Below are 24,408 nucleotides of genomic sequence, written 5' to 3' on the forward strand. Positions count from 1 at the left end.
GTAAGCAAGCACATTCTCATTCAAAGTTGCAAGTTACTATGTAGGAACAAGTTTGTATAGGTATTTCAAAGATGCCCAGAACTGAGCTAAACTTGGTATGTGTCCAACTCCTAGAAATAACTTCATGCCCCATCTCCCTTACTTCCAGCTAGTAAGGATCACATAATTCCTAACAAAGTTTTGACACATATTCCCAATTCGGGCATTCAGAACATATAGCACGTTGCTGTAAGCAAGCAGATTCTCATTCAAAGATGCAAGTTACTATGTAGGAACAAGTTTGTATAGGTATTTCAAAGATACCCAGAACTGAGCTAAACGTGGTATGTCTCCAACTCCTAGAAATAACTTCATGCCCCATCTCCCTTACTTCCAGCTAGTAAGGATCACATAATTCCTAACAAAGTTTTGACACAGATTCCCAATTCGGGCATTCAGCACATATAGCACGTTGCTGTAAGCAAGCACATTCTCATTCAAAGTTGCAAGTTACTATGTAGGAACAAGTTTGTATAGGTATTTCAAAGATGCCCGAACTGAGCAAAACTTGGTATGTGTCCAACTCCTAGAAATAACTTCATCCCCCATCTCCCTTACTTCCAGCTAGTAAGGATCACATAATTCCTAACAAAGATTTGACACAGATTCCCAATTCGGGCATTCAGAACAAATAGCACGTTGCTGCAAGCAAGCACATTCTCATTCAAAGTTGCAAGTTACTATGTAGGAACAAGTTTGTATAGGTATTTCAAAGATGCCCAGAACTGAGCTAAACTTGGTATGTCTCCAACTCCTAGAAATAACTTCATGCCCCATCTCCCTTACTTGCAGCTAGTAAGGATCACATAATTCCTAACAAAGTTTTGACACAGATTCCCTTTTCGGGCATTCAGAACATATAGCACGTTGCTGTAAGCAATCACATTCTCATTCAAAGATGCAAGTTACTATGTAGGAACAAGTTTGTATAGGTATTTCAAAGATGCCCAGAACTGAGCTAAACTTGGTATGTGTCCAACTCCTAGAAATAACTTCATGCTCCATCTCCCTTACTTCCAGCTAGTAAGGATCACATAATTCCTAACAAAGTTTTGACACAGATTCCCAATTCGGGCATTCAGAACATATAGCACGTTGCTGTAAGCAAGCACATTCTCATTAAAAGTTGCAAGTTACTATGTAGGAACAAGTTTGTATAGGTATTTCAAAGATGCCCAGAACTGAGCTAAACGTTGTATGTCTCCAACTCCTAGAAATAACTTCATGCCCCATCTCCCTTACTTTCAGCTAGTAAGGATCACATAATTCCTAACAAAGTTTTGACACAGATTCTAAATTCGGGCATTCAGAACATATAGCACGTTGCTGTAAGCAAGCACATTCTCATTCAAAGATGCAAGTTACTATGTAGGAACAAGTTTGTATAGGTATTTCAAAGATGCCCAGAACTGAGCTAAACTTGGTATGTGTCCAACTCCTAGAAATAACTTCATGCTCCATCTCCCTTACTTCCAGCTAGTAAGGATCACATAATTCCTAACAAAGTTTTGACACAGATTGCCAATTCGGGCATTCAGAATATATAGCACGTTGCTGCAAGCAAGCACATTCTCATTCAAAGTTGCAAGTTACTATGTAGGAACAAGTTTGTATAGGTATTTCAAAGATGCCCAGAACTGAGCTAAACTTGGTATGTGTCCAACTCCTAGAAATAACTTCATGCCCCATCTCCCTTACTTCCAGCTAGTAAGGATCACATAATTCCTAACAAAGTTTTGACACATATTCACAATTCGGGCATTCAGCACATATAGCACATTGCTGTAAGCAAGCACATTCTCATTCAAAGTTGCAAGTTACTATGTAGGAACAAGTTTGTATAGGTATTTCAAAGATGCCCAGAACTGAGCAAAACTTGGTATGTGTACAACTCCTAGAAATAATTTCATGCCCCAACTCACTTACTTCAAGCTAGTAAGGATCACATAATTCCTAACAAAGTTTTGACACAGATTCCCTATTCGGGCATTCAGAACATATAGCACGTTGCTGTAAGCAAGCACATTCTCATTCAAAGTTGGAAGTTACTATGTAGGAACAAGTTTGTATAGGTATTTCAAAGATGCCCAGAACTGAGCTAAACGTTGTATGTGTCCAAGTCCAAGAAATAACTTCATGCCCCATCTCCCTTACTTCCAGCTAGTAAGGATCACATAATTCCTAACAAAGTTTTGACACAGATTCCCTTTTCGGGCATTCAGAGCATATAGCACGTTGCTGTAAGCAAGCACATTCCCATTCAAAGTTGCAAGTTACTATGTAGGAACAAGTTTGTATAGGTATTTCAAAGATGCCCAGAACTGAGCTAAACTTGGTATGTGTCCAACTCCAAGAAATAACTTCATGCCCCATCTCCCTTACTTCCAGCTAGTAAGGATCACATATTTCCTAACAAAGTTTTGACACAGATTCCCAATTCGGGCATTCAGAACATATAGCGCGTTGCTGCAAGCAAGCACATTCTCATTCAAAGATGCAAGTTACTATGTAGGAACAAGTTTGTATAGGTATTTCAAAGATGCCCAGAACTGAGCTAAACTTGGTATGTCTCCAACTCCTAGAAATAACTTCATGCCCCATCTCACTTACTTCCAGCTAGTAAGGATCACATAACTCCTAACAAAGTTTTGACACAGATTCCCTTTTCAGGCATTCAGATCATATAGCACGTTGCTGTAAGCAAGCACATTCTCATTCAAAGTTGCAAGTTACTATGTAGGAACAAGTTTGTATAGGTATTTCAAAGATGCCCAGAACTGTGCTAAACTTGGTATGTGTCCAACTCCTAGAAATACCTTCATGCCCCAACTCCCTTACTTCCAGCTAGTAAGGATCACAAAATTCCTAACAAATTTTGACACAGATTCCCAATTCGGGCATTCAGAACATATAGCACGTTGCTGTAAGCAAGCACATTCTCATTCAAAGTTGCAAGTTACTATGTAGGAACAAGTTTGTATAGGTATTTCAAAGATGCCCAGAACTCAGCTAGACTTGGTATGTGTCCTACTCCTAGAAATACCTTCATGCCCCAATTCCCTTACTTCCAGCTAGTAAGGATCACATAATTCCTAACAAATTTTGACACAGATTCCCAATTCGGGCATTCAGAACATACAGCACGTTGCTGTAAGCAAGCACATTATCATTCAAAGTTGCAAGTTACTATGTAGGAACAAGTTTGTATAGGTATTTCAAAGATGCCCAGAACTGAGCTAAACTTGGTATGTGTCCAACTCCTAGAAATAACTTCATGCCCCATCTCCCTTACTTCCAGCTAGTAAGGATCACATAATTCCTAACAAATTTTGACACACATTCCCAATTCGGGCATTAAGAACATATAGCACGTTGCTGGAAGCAAGCACATTCTCATTCAAAGTTGCAAGTTACTATGTAGGAACAAGTTTGTATAGGTATTTCAAAGATGCAAAGAACTGAGCTAAACTTGGTATCTGTCCAACTCCTAGAAATAACTTCATGCCCCATCTCACTTAATTCCAGCTAGTAAGGATCACATAATTTCTAACAAAGTTTTGACACAGATTCCCTATTCGGGCATAGAGAACATATAGCAAGTTGCTGTAAGCAAGCACATTCTCATTCAAAGTTGCAAGTTACTATGTAGAAACAAGTTTGTATAGGTATTTCAAAGATGCCCAGAACTGAGCTAAAGGTTGTATGTCTCCAACTCCTAGAAATAACTTCATGCCCCATTTCACTTACTTCCACCTAGTAAGGATCACATAATTCCTAACAAAGTTTTGACCCAGATTCCCAATTCGGGCATTCAGAACATATAGCACGTTGCTGTAAGCAAGCACATTCTCATTCAAAGTTGCAAGTTACTATGTAGGAACATGTTTGTATAGGTATTTCAAAGATGCCCAGAACTGAGCTAAACTTGGTATGTGTCCAACTCCTAGAAATAACTTCATGCCCCAACTCCCTTACTTCCAGCTAGTAAGGATCACATAATTCCTAACAAATTTTGAAACAGATTCCCAATTCGGGCATTCAGAACATATAGCACGTTGCTGTAAGCAAGCACATTCTCATTCAAAGTTGCAAGTTACTATGTAGGAACAAGTTTGTATAGGTATTTCAAAGATGCCCAGAACTGAGCTAAACTTGGTATGTGTCCAACTCCTAGAAATAACTTCATGCTCCATCTCCCTTACTTCCAGCTAGTAAGGATTACATAATTCCTAACAAAGTTTTGACACAGATTCCCAATTCGGGCATTCAGAACATATAGCACGTGGCTGTAAGCAAGCACATTCTCATTCAAAGATGCAAGTTACTATGTAGGAACAAGTTTGTATAGGTATTTCAAAGATGCCCAGAACTGAGCTAAACTTGGTATGTGTCCAACTCCTAGAAATAACTTCAGGCTCCATCTCCCTTACTTCCAGCTAGTAAGGATCACATAATTCCTAACAAAGCTTTGACACAGATTCCCAATTCGGGCATTCAGAATATATAGCACGTTGCTGTAAGCAAGCAGATTCTCATTCAAAGTTGCAAGTTACTATGTAGGAACAAGTTTGTATAGGTATTTCAAAGATGCCCAGAACTGAGCTAAACTTGGTATGTGTCCAACTCCTAGAAATAACTTCATGCCCCATCTCCCTTACTTCCAGCTAGTAAGGATCACATAATTCCTAACAAAGTTTTGACACAGATTCCCAATTAAGGCATTCAGAACATATAGCACGTTGCTGTAAGCAAGCAGAATCTCATTCAAATATGCAAGTTACTATGTAGGACCAAGTTTGTATAGGTATTTCAAAGATGCCCAGAACTGAGCTAAACGTGGTATGTCTCCAACTCCTAGAAATAACTTCATGCCCCAACTCCCTTACTTCCAGCTAGTAAGGATCACATAATTCCTAACAAATTCTGACACAGATTCCCAATTCGGGCTTTCAGAACATATAGCACGTTGCTGTAAGCAAGCACATTCTCATTCAAAGTTGCAAGTTAATATGTAGGAACAAGTTTGTATAGGTATTTCAAAGATGCCCAGAACTGAGCTAAACTTGGTATGTGTCCAACTCCTTGAAATAACATCATGCCTCATCTCCCTTACGTCCAGCTAGTAAGGATCACATAATTCCTAACAAAGTTTTGACACAGATTCCCAATTCGGGCATTCAGAACATATAGCACGTTGCTGTAAGCAAGCACATTCTCATTCAAAGTTGCAAGTTACTATGTAGGAACAAGTTTGTATAGGTATTTCAAAGATGCCCAGAACTGAGCTAAACTTGGTATGTCTCCAACTCCTAGAAATAACTTCATGCCCCATCTCCCTTACTTCTAGCTAGTAAGGATCACATAATTCCTAACAAAGTTTTGACACAGATTCCAAATTCGGGCATTCAGAACATTTAGCACGTTGCTGTAAGCAAGCACATTCTCATTCAAAGATGCAAGTTACTATGTAGGAACAAGTTTGTATAGGTATTTCAAAGATGCCCAGAACTGAGCTAAATTTGGTATGTGTCCAACTCCTAGAAATACCTTCATGCCCTAACTCCCTTACTTCCAGCTAGTAAGGATCACATCATTCCTAACAAATTTTGACACAGATTCCGAATTCGGGCATTCAGAACATATAGCACGTTGCTGTAAGCAAGCAGATTCTCATTCAAAGTTGCAAGTTACTATGTAGGAACAAGTTTGTATAGGTATTTCAAAGATGCCCAGAACTGAGCTAAACTTGGTATGTGTCCAACTCCTAGAAATAAATTCATGCCCCATCTCCCTTACTTCCAGCTACTAAGGATCACATAATTTCTAACAAAGTTTTGACACAGATTCCCAATTAAGGCATTCAGAACATATAGCACGTTGCTGTAAGCAAGCAGATTCTCATTCAAAGATGCAAGTTACTATGTAGGAACAAGTTTGTATAGGTATTTCAAAGATGCCCAGAACTGAGCTAAACGTGGTATGTCTCCAACTCCTAGAAATAACTTCATGCCCCATCTCACTTACTTCCAGCTAGTAAGGATCACATAATTCCTAACAAAGTTTTGACACAGATTCCCTTTTCGGGCATTCAGAACATATAGCACGTTGCTGTAAGCAAGCAATTCTCATTCAAAGTTGCAAGTTACTATGTAGGAACAAGTTTGTATACGTATTTCTAAGATGCCCAGAACTGTGCTAAACTTGGTTTGTGTCCAACTCCTAGAAATAGCTTCATGCCCCAACTCCCTTACTTCCAGCTAGTAAGGATCACATAATTCCTAACAAATTTTGACACAGATTCCCAATTCGGGCATTCAGAACACATAGCACGTTGCTGTAAGCAAGCACATTCTCATTCAAAGTTGCAAGTTACTATGTAGGAACAAGTTTGTATAGGTATTTCAAAGATGCCCAGAACTGAGCTAAACTTGGTATGTCTCCAACTCCTAGAAATCACTTCATGCCCCATCTCCCTTACTTCCAGCTAGTAAGAATCACATAATTCCTAACAAAGTTTTGACACAGATTCCCAATTCGGGCATTCAGAACATATAGCACGTTGCTGTAAGCAAGCACATTCTCATTCAAAGTTGCAAATTACTATGTAGGAACAAGTTTGTATAGGTATTTCAAAGATGCCCAGAACTGAGCTAAACTTGGTATGTCTCCAACTCCTAGAAATAACTTCATGCCCCATCTCCCTTACTTCCAGCTAGTAAGGATCACATAATTCCTAACAAAGTTTTGACACAGATTCCCAATTCAGGCATTCAGAACATATAGCACGTTGCTGTAAGCAAGCACATTCTCATTCAAAGATGCAAGTTACTATGTAGGAACAAGTTTGTATAGGTATTTCAAAGATGCCCAGAACTGAGCTAAATTTGGTATGTGTCCAACTCCTAGAAATACCTTCATGCCCTAACTCCCTTACTTCCAGCTAGTAAGGATCACATAATTCCTAACAAATTTTGACACAGATTCCGAATTCGGGCATTCAGAACATATAGCACGTTGCTGTAAGCAAGCAGATTCTCATTCAAAGTTGCAAGTTACTATGTAGGAACAAGTTTGTATAGGTATTTCAAAGATGCCCAGAACTGAGCTAAACTTGGTATGTGTCCAACTCCTAGAAATAACTTCATGCCCCATCTCCCTTACTTCCAGCTAGTAAGGATCACATAATTCCTAACAAAGTTTTGACACAGATTCCCAATTAAGGCATTCAGAACATATAGCACGTTGCTGTAAGCAAGCAGATTCTCATTAAAAGATGCAAGTTACTATGTAGGAACAAGTTTGTATAGGTATTTCAAAGATGCCCAGAACTGAGCTAAACGTGGTATGTCTCCAACTCCTAGAAATAACTTCATGCCCCATCTCCCTTACTTCCAGCTAGTAAGGAACACATAATTCCTAACAAAGTTTTGACACAGATTCCCAATTCGGGCATTCAGAACATATAGCACGTTGCTGTAAGCAAGCACATTCTCATTCAAAGATGCAAGTTACTATGTAGGAACAAGTTTGTATAGGTATTTCAAAGATGCCCAGAACTGAGCTAAACTTGGTATGTGTCCAACTCCTAGAAATAACTTCATGCCCCATCTCCCTTACTTCCAGCTTGTAAGGATCACATAATTCCTAACAAAGTTTTGACACAGATTCCCAATTCGGGCATTCAGAACATATAGCACGTTGCTGTAAGCAAGCACATTCTCATTCAAAGTTGCAAGTTACTATGTAGGAACAAGTTTGTATAGGTATTTCAAAGATGCCCAGAACTGAGCTAAACGTTGTATGTCTCCAACTCCTAGAAATAACTTCATGCCCCATCTCACTTACTTCCAGCTAGTAAGGATCACAAAATTCCTAACAAAGTTTTGACCCAGATTCCCAATTCGGGCATTCAGAACATATAGCACGTTGCTGTAAGCAAGCAATTCTCATTCAAAGTTGCAAGTTACTATGTAGGAACAAGTTTGTATACGTATTTCTAAGATGCCCAGAACTGTGCTAAACTTGGTTTGTGTCCAACTCATAGAAATAGCTTCATGCCCCAAATCCCTTACTTCCAGCTAGTAAGGATCACATAATTCCTAACAAATTCTGACACAGATTCCCAATTCGGGCATTCAGAACAAATAGCACGTTGCTGCAAGCAAGCACATTCTCATTCAAAGTTGCAAGTTACTATGTAGGAACAAGTTTGTATAGGTATTTCAAAGATGCCCAGAACTGAGCTAAACTTGGTATGTCTCCAACTCCTAGAAATAACTTCATGCCCCATCTCCCTTACTTGCAGCTAGTAAGGATCACATAATTCCTAACAAAGTTTTGACACAGATTCCCTTTTCGGGCATTCAGAACATATAGCACGTTGCTGTAAGCAATCACATTCTCATTCAAAGATGCAAGTTACTATGTAGGAACAAGTTTGTATAGGTATTTCAAAGATGCCCAGAACTGAGCTAAACTTGGTATGTGTCCAACTCCTAGAAATAACTTCATGCTCCATCTCCCTTACTTCCAGCTAGTAAGGATCACATAATTCCTAACAAAGTTTTGACACAGATTCCCAATTCGGGCATTCAGAACATATAGCACGTTGCTGTAAGCAAGCACATTCTCATTAAAAGTTGCAAGTTACTATGTAGGAACAAGTTTGTATAGGTATTTCAAAGATGCCCAGAACTGAGCTAAACGTTGTATGTCTCCAACTCCTAGAAATAACTTCATGCCCCATCTCCCTTACTTTCAGCTAGTAAGGATCACATAATTCCTAACAAAGTTTTGACACAGATTCTAAATTCGGGCATTCAGAACATATAGCACGTTGCTGTAAGCAAGCACATTCTCATTCAAAGATGCAAGTTACTATGTAGGAACAAGTTTGTATAGGTATTTCAAAGATGCCCAGAACTGAGCTAAACTTGGTATGTGTCCAACTCCTAGAAATAACTTCATGCTCCATCTCCCTTACTTCCAGCTAGTAAGGATCACATAATTCCTAACAAAGTTTTGACACAGATTCCCAATTCGGGCATTCAGAATATATAGCACGTTGCTGCAAGCAAGCACATTCTCATTCAAAGTTGCAAGTTACTATGTAGGAACAAGTTTGTATAGGTATTTCAAAGATGCCCAGAACTGAGCTAAACTTGGTATGTGTCCAACTCCTAGAAATAACTTCATGCCCCATCTCCCTTACTTCCAGCTAGTAAGGATCACATAATTCCTAACAAAGTTTTGACACATATTCCCAATTCGGGCATTCAGCACATATAGCACATTGCTGTAAGCAAGCACATTCTCATTCAAAGTTGCAAGTTACTATGTAGGAACAAGTTTGTATAGGTATTTCAAAGATGCCCAGAACTGAGCAAAACTTGGTATGTGTACAACTCCTAGAAATAATTTCATGCCCCAACTCACTTACTTCAAGCTAGTAAGGATCACATAATTCCTAACAAAGTTTTGACACAGATTCCCTATTCGGGCATTCAGAACATATAGCACGTTGCTGTAAGCAAGCACATTCTCATTCAAAGTTGGAAGTTACTATGTAGGAACAAGTTTGTATAGGTATTTCAAAGATGCCCAGAACTGAGCTAAACGTTGTATGTGTCCAAGTCCAAGAAATAACTTCATGCCCCATCTCCCTTACTTCCAGCTAGTAAGGATCACATAATTCCTAACAAAGTTTTGACACAGATTCCCTTTTCGGGCATTCAGAGCATATAGCACGTTGCTGTAAGCAAGCACATTCCCATTCAAAGTTGCAAGTTACTATGTAGGAACAAGTTTGTATAGGTATTTCAAAGATGCCCAGAACTGAGCTAAACTTGGTATGTGTCCAACTCCAAGAAATAACTTCATGCCCCATCTCCCTTACTTCCAGCTAGTAAGGATCACATATTTCCTAACAAAGTTTTGACACAGATTCCCAATTCGGGCATTCAGAACATATAGCGCGTTGCTGCAAGCAAGCACATTCTCATTCAAAGATGCAAGTTACTATGTAGGAACAAGTTTGTATAGGTATTTCAAAGATGCCCAGAACTGAGCTAAACTTGGTATGTCTCCAACTCCTAGAAATAACTTCATGCCCCATCTCACTTACTTCCAGCTAGTAAGGATCACATAACTCCTAACAAAGTTTTGACACAGATTCCCTTTTCAGGCATTCAGATCATATAGCACGTTGCTGTAAGCAAGCACATTCTCATTCAAAGTTGCAAGTTACTATGTAGGAACAAGTTTGTATAGGTATTTCAAAGATGCCCAGAACTGTGCTAAACTTGGTATGTGTCCAACTCCTAGAAATACCTTCATGCCCCAACTCCCTTACTTCCAGCTAGTAAGGATCACAAAATTCCTAACAAATTTTGACACAGATTCCCAATTCGGGCATTCAGAACATATAGCACGTTGCTGTAAGCAAGCACATTCTCATTCAAAGTTGCAAGTTACTATGTAGGAACAAGTTTGTATAGGTATTTCAAAGATGCCCAGAACTCAGCTAGACTTGGTATGTGTCCTACTCCTAGAAATACCTTCATGCCCCAATTCCCTTACTTCCAGCTAGTAAGGATCACATAATTCCTAACAAATTTTGACACAGATTCCCAATTCGGGCATTCAGAACATACAGCACGTTGCTGTAAGCAAGCACATTATCATTCAAAGTTGCAAGTTACTATGTAGGAACAAGTTTGTATAGGTATTTCAAAGATGCCCAGAACTGAGCTAAACTTGGTATGTGTCCAACTCCTAGAAATAACTTCATGCCCCATCTCCCTTACTTCCAGCTAGTAAGGATCACATAATTCCTAACAAATTTTGACACACATTCCCAATTCGGGCATTAAGAACATATAGCACGTTGCTGGAAGCAAGCACATTCTCATTCAAAGTTGCAAGTTACTATGTAGGAACAAGTTTGTATAGGTATTTCAAAGATGCAAAGAACTGAGCTAAACTTGGTATCTGTCCAACTCCTAGAAATAACTTCATGCCCCATCTCACTTAATTCCAGCTAGTAAGGATCACATAATTTCTAACAAAGTTTTGACACAGATTCCCTATTCGGGCATAGAGAACATATAGCAAGTTGCTGTAAGCAAGCACATTCTCATTCAAAGTTGCAAGTTACTATGTAGAAACAAGTTTGTATAGGTATTTCAAAGATGCCCAGAACTGAGCTAAAGGTTGTATGTCTCCAACTCCTAGAAATAACTTCATGCCCCATTTCACTTACTTCCACCTAGTAAGGATCACATAATTCCTAACAAAGTTTTGACCCAGATTCCCAATTCGGGCATTCAGAACATATAGCACGTTGCTGTAAGCAAGCACATTCTCATTCAAAGTTGCAAGTTACTATGTAGGAACATGTTTGTATAGGTATTTCAAAGATGCCCAGAACTGAGCTAAACTTGGTATGTGTCCAACTCCTAGAAATAACTTCATGCCCCAACTCCCTTACTTCCAGCTAGTAAGGATCACATAATTCCTAACAAATTTTGAAACAGATTCCCAATTCGGGCATTCAGAACATATAGCACGTTGCTGTAAGCAAGCACATTCTCATTCAAAGTTGCAAGTTACTATGTAGGAACAAGTTTGTATAGGTATTTCAAAGATGCCCAGAACTGAGCTAAACTTGGTATGTGTCCAACTCCTAGAAATAACTTCATGCTCCATCTCCCTTACTTCCAGCTAGTAAGGATTACATAATTCCTAACAAAGTTTTGACACAGATTCCCAATTCGGGCATTCAGAACATATAGCACGTGGCTGTAAGCAAGCACATTCTCATTCAAAGATGCAAGTTACTATGTAGGAACAAGTTTGTATAGGTATTTCAAAGATGCCCAGAACTGAGCTAAACTTGGTATGTGTCCAACTCCTAGAAATAACTTCAGGCTCCATCTCCCTTACTTCCAGCTAGTAAGGATCACATAATTCCTAACAAAGCTTTGACACAGATTCCCAATTCGGGCATTCAGAATATATAGCACGTTGCTGTAAGCAAGCAGATTCTCATTCAAAGTTGCAAGTTACTATGTAGGAACAAGTTTGTATAGGTATTTCAAAGATGCCCAGAACTGAGCTAAACTTGGTATGTGTCCAACTCCTAGAAATAACTTCATGCCCCATCTCCCTTACTTCCAGCTAGTAAGGATCACATAATTCCTAACAAAGTTTTGACACAGATTCCCAATTAAGGCATTCAGAACATATAGCACGTTGCTGTAAGCAAGCAGAATCTCATTCAAATATGCAAGTTACTATGTAGGACCAAGTTTGTATAGGTATTTCAAAGATGCCCAGAACTGAGCTAAACGTGGTATGTCTCCAACTCCTAGAAATAACTTCATGCCCCAACTCCCTTACTTCCAGCTAGTAAGGATCACATAATTCCTAACAAATTCTGACACAGATTCCCAATTCGGGCTTTCAGAACATATAGCACGTTGCTGTAAGCAAGCACATTCTCATTCAAAGTTGCAAGTTAATATGTAGGAACAAGTTTGTATAGGTATTTCAAAGATGCCCAGAACTGAGCTAAACTTGGTATGTGTCCAACTCCTTGAAATAACATCATGCCTCATCTCCCTTACGTCCAGCTAGTAAGGATCACATAATTCCTAACAAAGTTTTGACACAGATTCCCAATTCGGGCATTCAGAACATATAGCACGTTGCTGTAAGCAAGCACATTCTCATTCAAAGTTGCAAGTTACTATGTAGGAACAAGTTTGTATAGGTATTTCAAAGATGCCCAGAACTGAGCTAAACTTGGTATGTCTCCAACTCCTAGAAATAACTTCATGCCCCATCTCCCTTACTTCTAGCTAGTAAGGATCACATAATTCCTAACAAAGTTTTGACACAGATTCCAAATTCGGGCATTCAGAACATTTAGCACGTTGCTGTAAGCAAGCACATTCTCATTCAAAGATGCAAGTTACTATGTAGGAACAAGTTTGTATAGGTATTTCAAAGATGCCCAGAACTGAGCTAAATTTGGTATGTGTCCAACTCCTAGAAATACCTTCATGCCCTAACTCCCTTACTTCCAGCTAGTAAGGATCACATCATTCCTAACAAATTTTGACACAGATTCCGAATTCGGGCATTCAGAACATATAGCACGTTGCTGTAAGCAAGCAGATTCTCATTCAAAGTTGCAAGTTACTATGTAGGAACAAGTTTGTATAGGTATTTCAAAGATGCCCAGAACTGAGCTAAACTTGGTATGTGTCCAACTCCTAGAAATAAATTCATGCCCCATCTCCCTTACTTCCAGCTACTAAGGATCACATAATTTCTAACAAAGTTTTGACACAGATTCCCAATTAAGGCATTCAGAACATATAGCACGTTGCTGTAAGCAAGCAGATTCTCATTCAAAGATGCAAGTTACTATGTAGGAACAAGTTTGTATAGGTATTTCAAAGATGCCCAGAACTGAGCTAAACGTGGTATGTCTCCAACTCCTAGAAATAACTTCATGCCCCATCTCACTTACTTCCAGCTAGTAAGGATCACATAATTCCTAACAAAGTTTTGACACAGATTCCCTTTTCGGGCATTCAGAACATATAGCACGTTGCTGTAAGCAAGCAATTCTCATTCAAAGTTGCAAGTTACTATGTAGGAACAAGTTTGTATACGTATTTCTAAGATGCCCAGAACTGTGCTAAACTTGGTTTGTGTCCAACTCCTAGAAATAGCTTCATGCCCCAACTCCCTTACTTCCAGCTAGTAAGGATCACATAATTCCTAACAAATTTTGACACAGATTCCCAATTCGGGCATTCAGAACACATAGCACGTTGCTGTAAGCAAGCACATTCTCATTCAAAGTTGCAAGTTACTATGTAGGAACAAGTTTGTATAGGTATTTCAAAGATGCCCAGAACTGAGCTAAACTTGGTATGTCTCCAACTCCTAGAAATCACTTCATGCCCCATCTCCCTTACTTCCAGCTAGTAAGAATCACATAATTCCTAACAAAGTTTTGACACAGATTCCCAATTCGGGCATTCAGAACATATAGCACGTTGCTGTAAGCAAGCACATTCTCATTCAAAGTTGCAAATTACTATGTAGGAACAAGTTTGTATAGGTATTTCAAAGATGCCCAGAACTGAGCTAAACTTGGTATGTCTCCAACTCCTAGAAATAACTTCATGCCCCATCTCCCTTACTTCCAGCTAGTAAGGATCACATAATTCCTAACAAAGTTTTGACACAGATTCCCAATTCAGGCATTCAGAACATATAGCACGTTGCTGTAAGCAAGCACATTCTCATTCAAAGATGCAAGTTACTATGTAGGAACAAGTTTGTATAGGTATTTCAAAGATGCCCAGAACTGAGCTAAATTTGGTATGTGTCCAACTCCTAGAAATACCTTCATGCCCTAACTCCCTTACTTCCAGCTAGTAAGGATCACATAATTCCTAACAAATTTTGACACAGATTCCGAATTCGGGCATTCAGAACATATAGCACGTTGCTGTAAGCAAGCAGATTCTCATTCAAAGTTGCAAGTTACTATGTAGGAACAAGTTTGTATAGGTATTTCAAAGATGCCCAGAACTGAGCTAAACTTGGTATGTGTCCAACTCCTAGAAATAACTTCATGCCCCATCTCCCTTACTTCCAGCTAGTAAGGATCACATAATTCCTAACAAAGTTTTGACACAGATTCCCAATTAAGGCATTCAGAACATATAGCACGTTGCTGTAAGCAAGCAGATTCTCATTAAAAGATGCAAGTTACTATGTAGGAACAAGTTTGTATAGGTATTTCAAAGATGCCCAGAACTGAGCTAAACGTGGTATGTCTCCAACTCCTAGAAATAACTTCATGCCCCATCTCCCTTACTTCCAGCTAGTAAGGAACACATAATTCCTAACAAAGTTTTGACACAGATTCCCAATTCGGGCATTCAGAACATATAGCACGTTGCTGTAAGCAAGCACATTCTCATTCAAAGATGCAAGTTACTATGTAGGAACAAGTTTGTATAGGTATTTCAAAGATGCCCAGAACTGAGCTAAACTTGGTATGTGTCCAACTCCTAGAAATAACTTCATGCCCCATCTCCCTTACTTCCAGCTTGTAAGGATCACATAATTCCTAACAAAGTTTTGACACAGATTCCCAATTCGGGCATTCAGAACATATAGCACGTTGCTGTAAGCAAGCACATTCTCATTCAAAGTTGCAAGTTACTATGTAGGAACAAGTTTGTATAGGTATTTCAAAGATGCCCAGAACTGAGCTAAACGTTGTATGTCTCCAACTCCTAGAAATAACTTCATGCCCCATCTCACTTACTTCCAGCTAGTAAGGATCACAAAATTCCTAACAAAGTTTTGACCCAGATTCCCAATTCGGGCATTCAGAACATATAGCACGTTGCTGTAAGCAAGCAATTCTCATTCAAAGTTGCAAGTTACTATGTAGGAACAAGTTTGTATACGTATTTCTAAGATGCCCAGAACTGTGCTAAACTTGGTTTGTGTCCAACTCATAGAAATAGCTTCATGCCCCAAATCCCTTACTTCCAGCTAGTAAGGATCACATAATTCCTAACAAATTCTGACACAGATTCCCAATTCGGGCATTCAGAACATATAGCACGTTGCTGTAAGCAAGCACATTCTCATTCAAAGTTGCAAGTTAATATGTAGGAACAAGTTTGTATAGGTATTTCAAAGATGCCCAGAACTGAGATAAACGTTGTATGTCTCCAACTCGTAGAAATAACATCATGCCCCATCTCCCTTACTTCCAGCTAGTAAGGATCACATAATTCCTAACAAAGTTTTGACACAGATTCCCAATTCGGGCATTCAGAACATATAGCACGTTGTTGTAAGCAAGCACATTCTCATTCAAAGATGCAAGTTACTATGTAGGAACAAGTTTGTATAGGTATTTCAAAGATGCCCAGAACTGAGCTAAACTTGGTATGTGTCCAACTCCTAGAAATACCTTCATGCCCCATCTACCTTACTTCCAGCTAGTAAGGATCACATAATTCCTAACAAAGTTTTGACACAGATTCCCAATTCGGGTATTCAGAACATATAGCACGTTGTTGCAAGCAAGCACATTCTCATTCAAAGTTGCAAGTTACTATGTAGGAACAAGTTTGTATAGGTATTTCAAAGATGCCCAGAACTGAGCTAAACTTGGTATGTGTCCAACTCCTAGAAATAACTTCATGCCCCATCTCCCTTACTTCCAGCTAGTAAGGATCACATAATTCCTAACAAAGTTTTGACACAGATTCCCAATTCGGGCATTCAGAACATATAGCACGTTGCTGCAAGCAAGCACATTCTCATTCAAAGTTGCAAGTTACTATGTAGGAACAAGTTTGTATAGGTATTTCAAAGATGCCCAGAACTGAGCTAAACTTGTTATGTCTCCAACTCCTAGAAATCACTTCATGCCCCATCTCCCTTACTTCCAGCTAGTAAGGATCACATAATTCCTAACAAAGTTTTGACACAGATTCCCAATTCGGGCATTCAGAACATATAGCACGTTGCTGTAAGCAAGCACATTCTCATTCAAAGTTGCAAGTTACTATGTAGGAACAAGTTTGTATAGGTATTTCAAAGATGCCCAGAACTGAGCTAAACTTGGTATGTCTCCAACTCCTAGAAATAACTTCATGCCCCATCTCCCTTACTTCCAAATAGTAAGGATCACATAATACCTAACAAAGTTTTGACACAGATTCCCAATTCGGGCATTCAGAACATATAGCACATTGCTGTAAGCAAGCACATTCTCATTCAAAGTTGCAAGTTACTATGTAGGAACAAGTTTGTATAGGTATTTCAAAGATGCCCAGACCTGTGCTAAACTTGGTATGTGTCCAACTCCTAGAAATACCTTCCTGCCCCAACTCCCTTACTTCCATCTAGTAAGGATCACAAAATTTCTAACAAAGTTTTGACACAGATTCCCTATTCGGGCATTCAGAACATATAGCACGTTGCTGTAAGCAAGCACATTCTCATTCAAAGTTGCAAGTAACTATGTAGGAACAAGTTTGTATAGGTATTTCAAAGATGCCCAGAACTGAGCTAAACGTTGTATGTCTCCGAATCCTAGAAATAACTTCATGCCCCATCTCACTTACTTCCAGCTAGTAAGGATCACATAATTCCTAACAAAGTTTTGACACAGATTCCCTTTTCGGGCATTCAGAGCATATAGCACGTTGCTGTAAGCAAGCACATTCTCATTCAAAGTTGCAAGTTACCATGTAGGAACAAGTTTGTATAGGTATTTCAAAGATGCCCAGAACTGAGCTAAACGTTGTATGTCTCCAACTCCTAGAAATACCTTCATGCCCCATCTCACTTACTTCCAGCTAGTAAGGATCACATAATTCCTAACAAAGTTTTGACACAGATTCCCAATTCGAGCATTCAGAACATATAGCACGTTGCTGTAAGCAAGCACATTCTCATTCAAAGTTGCAAGTTACTATGTAGGAACAAGTTTGTATAGGTATTTCAAAGATGCCCAGAACTGAGCTAAACGTGGTATGTCTCCAACTCCTAGAAATAACTTCATGCCCCATCTCCCTTACTTCCAGCTAGTAAGGATCACATAATTCCTAACAAAGTTTTGACACAGATTCCCAATTCGGGCATTCAGAACATATAGCACGTTGCTGTAAGCAAGCAGATTCTCATTCACAGTTGCAAGTTACTATGTAGGAACAAGTTTGTATAGGTATTTCAAAGATGCCCAGAACTGAGCTAAACTTGGTATGTGTCCAACTCCTAGAAATAACTTCATGCCCTATCTCCCTTACTTCCAGCTAGTAAGGATCACATAATTCCTAACAAAGTTTTGACACAGATTCCCAATTAAGGCATTCAGAACATATAGCACGTTGCTGTAAGCAAGCACATTCTCATTCAAAGATGCAAGTTACTATGTAGGAACAAGTTTGTATAGGTATTTCAAAGATGCCCAGAACTGAGCTAAACTTGGTATGTCTCCAACTCCTAGAAATAACTTCATGCCCCATCTCCCTTACTTCCAGCTAGTAAGGAACACATAATTCCTAACAAAGTTTTGACACAGATTCCCAATTCGGGCATTCAGAACATATAGCACGTTGCTGTAAGCAAGCACATTCTCATTCAAAGATGCAAGTTACTATGTAGGAACAAGTTTGTATAGGTATTTCAAAGATGCCCAGAACTGAGCTAAACTTGGTATGTGTCCAACTCCTAGACATAACTTCATGCCCCATCTCCCTTACTTCCAGCTTGTAAGGATCACATAATTCCTAACAAATTTTGACACAGATTCCCAATTCGGGCATTCAGAACACATAGCACGTTGCTGTAAGCAAGCACATTCTCATTCAAAGTTGCAAGTTACTATGTAGGAACAAGTTTGTATAGGTATTTCAAAGATGCCCAGAACTGAGCTAAACTTGGTATGTCTCCAACTCCTAGAAATCACTTCATGCCCCATCTCCCTTACTTCCAGCTAGTAAGGATCACATAATTCCTAACAAAGTTTTGACACAGATTCCCAATTCGGGCATTCAGAACATATAGCACGTTGCTGTAAGCAAGCACATTCTCATTCAAAGTTGCAAATTACTATGTAGGAACAAGTTTGTATAGGTATTTCAAAGATGCCCAGAACTGAGCTAAACTTGGTATGTCTCCAACTCCTAGAAATAACTTCATGCCCCATCTCCCCTACTTCTAGCTAGTAAGGATCACATAATTCCTAACAAAGTTTTGACACAGATTCCCAATTCAGGCATTCAGAACATATAGCACGTTGCTGTAAGCAAGCACATTCTCATTCAAAGATGCAAGTTACTATGTAGGAACAAGTTTGTATAGGTATTTCAAAGATGCCCAGAACTGAGCTAAATTTGGTATGTGTCCAACTCCTAGAAATACCTTCATGCCCTAACTCCCTTACTTCCAGCTAGTAAGGATCACATAATTCCTAACAAATTTTGACACAGATTCCCAATTCGGGCATTCAGAACATATAGCACGTTGCTGTAAGCAAGCAGATTCTCATTCAAAGTTGCAAGTTACTATGTAGGAACAAGTTTGTATAGGTATTTCAAAGATGCCCAGAACTGAGCTAAACTTGGTATGTGTCCAACTCCTAGAAATAACTTCATGCCCCATCTCCCTTACTTCCAGCTAGTAAGGATCACATAATTCCTAACAAAGTTTTGACACAGATTCCCAATTAAGGCATTCAGAACATATAGCACGTTGCTGTAAGCAAGCAGATTATCATTAAAAGATGCAAGTTACTATGTAGGAACAAGTTTGTATAGGTATTTCAAAGATGCCCAGAACTGAGCTAAACGTGGTATGTCTCCAACTCCTAGAAATAACTTCATGCCCCATCTCCCTTACTTCCAGCTAGTAAGGAACACATAATTCCTAACAAAGTTTTGACACAGATTCCCAATTCGGGCATTCAGAACATATAGCACGTTGCTGTAAGCAAGCACATTCTCATTCAAAGATGCAAGTTACTATGTAGGAACAAGTTTGTATAGGTATTTCAAAGATGCCCAGAACTGAGCTAAACTTGGTATGTGTCCAACTCCTAGAAATAACTTCATGCCCCATCTCCCTTACTTCCAGCTTGTAAGGATCACATAATTCCTAACAAAGTTTTGACACAGATTCCCAATTCGGGCATTCAGAACATATAGCACGTTGCTGTAAGCAAGCACATTCTCATTCAAAGTTGCAAGTTACTATGTAGGAACAAGTTTGTATACGTATTTCTAAGATGCCCAGAACTGTGCTAAACTTGGTTTGTGTCCAACTCATAGAAATAGCTTCATGCCCCAACTCCCTTACTTCCAGCTAGTAAGGATCACATAATTCCTAACAAATTCTGACACAGATTCCCAATTCGGGCATTCAGAACATATAGCACGTTGCTGTAAGCAAGCACATTCTCATTCAAAGTTGCAAGTTAATATGTAGGAACAAGTTTGTATAGGTATTTCAAAGATGCCCAGAACTGAGCTAAACTTGGTATGTCTCCAACTCCTAGAAATATCTTCATGCCCCATCTCCCTTACTTCCAACTAGTAAGGATCACATAATACCTAACAAAGTTTTGACACAGATTCCCAATTCGGGCATTCAGAACATATAGCACATTGCTGTAAGCAAGCACATTCTCATTCAAAGTTGCAAGTTACTATGTAGGAACAAGTTTGTATAGGTATTTCAAAGATGCCCAGACCTGTGCTAAACTTGGTATGTGTCCAACTCCTAGAAATACCTTCCTGCCCCAACTCCCTTACTTCCATCTAGTAAGGATCACAAAATTTCTAACAAAGTTTTGACACAGATTCCCTATTCGGGCATTCAGAACATATAGCACGTTGCTGTAAGCAAGCACATTCTCATTCAAAGTTGCAAGTTACTATGTAGGAACAAGTTTGTATAGGTATTTCAAAGATGCCCAGAACTGAGCTAAACGTTGTATGTCTCCGAATCCTAGAAATAACTTCATGCCCCATCTCACTTACTTCCAGCTAGTAAGGATCACATAATTCCTAACAAAGTTTTGACACAGATTCCCTTTTCGGGCATTCAGAGCATATAGCACGTTGCTGTAAGCAAGCACATTCTCATTCAAAGTTGCAAGTTACTATGTAGGAACAAGTTTGTATAGGTATTTCAAAGATGCCCAGAACTGAGCTAAACGTTGTATGTCTCCAACTCCTAGAAATAACTTCATGCCCCATCTCACTTACTTCCAGCTAGTAAGGATCACATAATTCCTAACAAAGTTTTGACACAGATTCCCAATTCGAGCATTCAGAACATATAGCACGTTGCTGTAAGCAAGCACATTCTCATTCAAAGTTGCAAGTTACTATGTAGGAACAAGTTTGTATAGGTATTTCAAAGATGCCCAGAACTGAGCTAAACGTTGTATGTCTCCAAATCCTAGAAATAACTTCATGCCCCATCTCCCTTACTTCCAGCTAGTAAGGATCACATAATTCCTAACAAAGTTTTGACACAGATTCCCTTTTCGGGCATTCAGAGCATATAGCACGTTGCTGTAAGCAAGCACATTCTCATTCAAATTTGCAAGTTACTATGTAGGAACAAGTTTGTATAGGTATTTCAAAGATGCCCAGAACTGAGCTAAACTTGGTATGTGTCCAACTCCTAGAAATACCTTCATGTCACAACTCCCTTACTTCCAGCTAGTAAGGATCACATAATTCCTAACAAAGTTTTGACACAGATTCCCAATTCGGGCATTCAGAACATATAGCACGTTGCTGTAAGCAAGCACATTCTCATTCAAAGATGCAAGTTACTATGTAGGAACAAGTTTGTATAGGTATTTCAAAGATGCCCAGAACTGAGCTAAACTTGGTATGTCTCCAACTCCTAGAAATACCTTCATGCCCCATCTCCCTTACTTCCAGCTAGTAAGGATCACATAATTCCTAACAAAGTTTTGACCCAGATTCCCAATTCGGGCATTCAGAACATATAGCACGTTGCTGTAAGCAAGCACATTCTCATTCAAAGTTGCAAGTTACTACGTAGGAACAAGTTTGTATAGGTATTTCAAAGATGCCCAGAACTGAGCTAAACTTGCTATGTGTCCAACTCCTAGAAATAACTTCATGCCCCAACTCCCTTACTTCCAGCTTGTAAGGATCACATAATTCCTAACAAATTTTGACACAGATTCCCAATTCGGGCATTCAGAACATATAGCACGTTGCTGTAAGCAAGCACATTCTCATTCAAAGTTGCAAGTTACTATGTAGGAACAAGTTTGTATAGGTATTTCAAAGATGCCCAGAACTGAGCTAAACTTGCTATGTGTCCAACTCCTAGAAATAACTTCATGCCCCAACTCCCTTACTTCCAGCTAGTAAGGATCACATAATTCCTAATAAAGTTTTGACACAGATTCCCAATTCGGGCATTCAGAACATATAGCACGTTGCTGTAAGCAAGCACATCCTCATTCAATGTTGCAAGTTACTATGTATGAACAAGTTTGTATAGGTATTTCAAAGATGCCCAGAACTGAGCTAAACGTTGTATGTCTCCAACTCCTAGAAATAACTTCATGCCGCATCTCACTTACTTCCATCTAGTAAGGATCACATAATTCCTAACAACGTTTTGACACAGATTCGCTTTTCGGGCATTCAGAGAATATAGCACGTTGCTGTAAGCAAGCACATTCTCATTCAAAGTTGCAAGTTACTATGTAGGAACAAGTTTGTATAGGTATTTCTAAGATGCCCAGAACTGTGCTAAACTTGGTTTGTGTCCAACTCCTAGAAATACCTTCATCCCCCAACTCCCTTACTTCCATCTAGTAAGGATCACATAATTCCTAACAAAGATTTGACACATATTCCGAATTCGGGCATTCAGAACATATAGCACGTTGCTGTAAGCAAGCACATTCTCATTCAAAGATGCAAGTTACTATGTAGGAACAAGTTTGTATAGGTATTTCAAAGATGCCCAGAACTGAGCTAAACGTGGTATGTCTCCAACTCCTAGAAATAACTTCATGCCCCATCTCCCTTACTTCCAGCTAGTAAGGATCACATAATTCCTAACAAAGTTTTGACACAGATTCATAATTCGGGCATTCAGAACATATAGCACGTTGCTGTAAGCAAGCAGATTCTCATTCAAAGTTGCAAGTTACTATGTAGGAACAAGTTTGTATAGGTATTTCAAAGATGCCCAGAACTGAGCTAAACTTGGTATGTGTCCAACTCCTAGAAATAACTTCATGTCCCATCTCCCTTACTTCCAGCTTGTAAGGATCACATAATTCCTAACAAAGTTTTGACACAGATTCCCAATTCGGGCATTCAGAACATATAGCACGTTGCTGTAAGCAAGCACATTCTCATTCAAAGTTGCAAGTTACTATGTAGGAACAAGTTTGTATAGGTATTTCAAAGATGCCCAGAACTGAGCTAAACGTTGTATGTCTCCAACTCCTAGAAATAACTTCATGCCCCATCTCCCTTACTTCCAGCTAGTAAGGATCACATAATTCCTAACAAAGTTTTGACACAGATTCCCTTTTCGGGCATTCAGAGCATATAGCACGTTGCTGTAAGCAAGCACATTCTCATTCAAAGTTGCAAGTTACTATGTAGGAACAAGTTTGTATAGGTATTTCAAAGATGCCCAGAACTGTGCTAAACTTGGTATGTGTCCAACTCCTAGAAATACCTTCATGCCCCAACTCCCTTACTTCCATCCAGTAAGGATCACATAATTTCTAACAAAGTTTTGACACAGATTCCCTATTCGGGCATTCAGAACATATAGCACGTTGCTGTAAGCAAGCACATTCTCATTCAAAGTTGCAAGTTACTATGTAGGTCCAAGTTTGTATAGGTATTTCAAAGATGCCTAGAACTGAGCTAAACTTGGTATGTGTCCAACTCCTAGAAATACCTTCATGCCCCATCTCCCTTACTTCCAGCTAGTAAGGATCACATAATTCCTAACAAAGTTTTGACACAGAATCCCAATTAAGGCATTCAGAACATATAGCACGTTGCTGTAAGCAAGCACATTCTCATTCAAAGTTGCAAGTTAGTATGTGGGAACAAGTTTGTATAGGTATTTCAAAGATGCCCAGAACTGAGCTAAACTTGGTATGTGTCCAACTCCTAGAAATAACTTCATGCCCCATCTCCCTTACTTCCAGGTAGTAAGGATCACATAATTCCTAACAAAGTTTTGACACAGATTCCCAATTCGGGCATTCAGAACATATAGCACGTTGCTGCAAGCAAGCACATTCTCATTCAAAGTTGCAAGTTACTATGTAGGAACAAGTTTGTATAGGTATTTCAAAGATGCCCAGAACTGAGCTAAACGTTGTATGTCTCCAACTCCTAGAAATAACTTCATGCCCCATCTCCTTACTTCCAGCTAGTAAGGATCACATAATTCCTAACAAAGTTTTGACACAGATTCCCAATTCGGGCATTCAGAACATATAGCACGTTGCTGTAAGCAAGCACATTCTCATTCAAAGTTGCAAGTTACTATGTAGGAACAAGTTTGTATAGGTATTTCAAAGATGCCCAGAACTGAGCTAAACGTTGTATGTCTCCAACTCCTAGAAATAACTTCATGCTCCATCTCACTTACTTACAGCTAGTAAGGATCACATAATTCCTAACAAAGTTTTGACACAGATTCCCTTTTCGGGCATTCAGAACATATAGCACGTTGCTGTAAGCAAGCAATTCTCATTCAAAGTTGCAAGTTACTATG

The sequence above is a fragment of the Diceros bicornis genome, chromosome 3, assembly GCF_020826845.1.
Source record: "Diceros bicornis minor isolate mBicDic1 chromosome 3, mDicBic1.mat.cur, whole genome shotgun sequence".
NCBI classification, from domain to species: Eukaryota; Metazoa; Chordata; class Mammalia; order Perissodactyla; family Rhinocerotidae; genus Diceros; species Diceros bicornis.